Below are 1,650 nucleotides of genomic sequence, written 5' to 3' on the forward strand. Positions count from 1 at the left end.
GACAGAGAGGGAGACGGAGAGGGAGATAGAGAGAGGGAGATAGAGAAACAGAGAGAGAGAGAGAGGGAGATGGAGAGATAAGGAGATAGAGAGGGGGAGAGAGAGAGGGAGATATATAAAGAAAGAGAGAGAGAGAGAGAGAGAGAGAGAGAGAGAGAGAGAGAGAGAGAGAGAGAGAGAGAGAGGGGGAAATGAGGAGAGAGGGGGAGAGGGAGATGGGAGAGAGGGAAAGAGAGAGGGGAGAGAGAGGGAGAGAGAGAGAGGGGAGAGAGAGGGGTAAAGAGAGGAGGAGAGAGAGAGAGTAAGTGTGTTCATGAGAAATAGCTGTCATTTCTCCGTGCAAGCAGCTGTGTTTAGATGATTTCTACTGGGCGTAGGAGGAGTAGCAGCCACACACACATAGGCATGCTGCACACAGCCTATAGGCTCCTCTCCTGTAGCTGTGGTTGGTTCTTAGCCTCACAGCAGCTTCCTGCCTTCACAACCCCTGCTAACCTAATTTCCTGCCTGCTCTTAGACTCACAACAGCATTCTGTCTTCAAAACCCCTGCTAGCCTAGCTTCCTGCCTTCACAACCACTGCTAGCCTAGCTTCCTGCCTTCACAACCACTGCTAGCCTAGCTTCCTGCCTTCACAACCACTGCTAGCCTAGCTTCCTGCCTTCACAACCACTGCTAGCCTAGCTTCCTGCCTTCACAACCACTGCTAGCCTAGCTTCCTGCCTTCACAACCACTGCTAGCCTAGCTTCCTGCCTTCACAACCACTGCTAGCCTAGCTCGGTTGTGAAGGCAGGTAGTTAGGCTAGCAGGCAGATTGCAGCTGTGAGGCTTAGAGCAGTCGGGAAGATAAACTAGCAGGGGTTGTGAAGGCAGGAATTCCAGTGTATAATGACATTTAGGTGTATTGTTCTGCTCAGCCATCACCTCTTCATTATCTATAATAACACTAGCTATGGCCATTGTTACCTACCGTGTTGTTCCAGCCACCTCCTCTACTGTGAGCGTTCTATTGTAACTTTCACTATCCATAATGATCAGCCACCTAGACAACTGTACTGTTCATTATCCATCATGACATTAGGAGCATTGTTCAGTCAGCTAGTGGACTATTCTCTCTCCATAATGATTATAACAGCATTGTTCAGTCAGCTAGTGGACTATTCTCTCTCCATAATGATTATAACAGCATTGTTCAGTCAGCTAGTGGACTATTCTCTCTCCATAATGATTATAACAGTATTGTTCAGTCAGCTAGTGGACTATTCTCTCTCCATAATGATTATAACAGCATTGTTCAGTCAGCTAGTGGACTATTCTCTCTCCATAATGATTATAACAGCATTGTTCAGTCAGCTAGTGGACTATTCTCTCTCCATAATGATTATAACAGCATTGTTCAGTCAGCTAGTGGACTATTCTCTCTCCATAATGATTATAACAGCATTGTTCAGTCAGCTAGTGGACTATTCTCTCTCCATGATGATTATAACAGTATTGTTCAGTCAGCTAGTGGACTATTCTCTCTCCATAATGATTATAACAGTATTGTTCAGTCAGCTAGTGGACTATTCTCTCTCCATAATGATTATAACAGCATTGTTCAGTCAGCTAGTGGACTATTCTCTCTCCATGTGATTATAACAGCATTGT

This window comes from Salmo trutta, unplaced genomic scaffold (assembly GCF_901001165.1).
Source record: "Salmo trutta unplaced genomic scaffold, fSalTru1.1, whole genome shotgun sequence".
Classification (NCBI taxonomy): Eukaryota; Metazoa; Chordata; class Actinopteri; order Salmoniformes; family Salmonidae; genus Salmo; species Salmo trutta.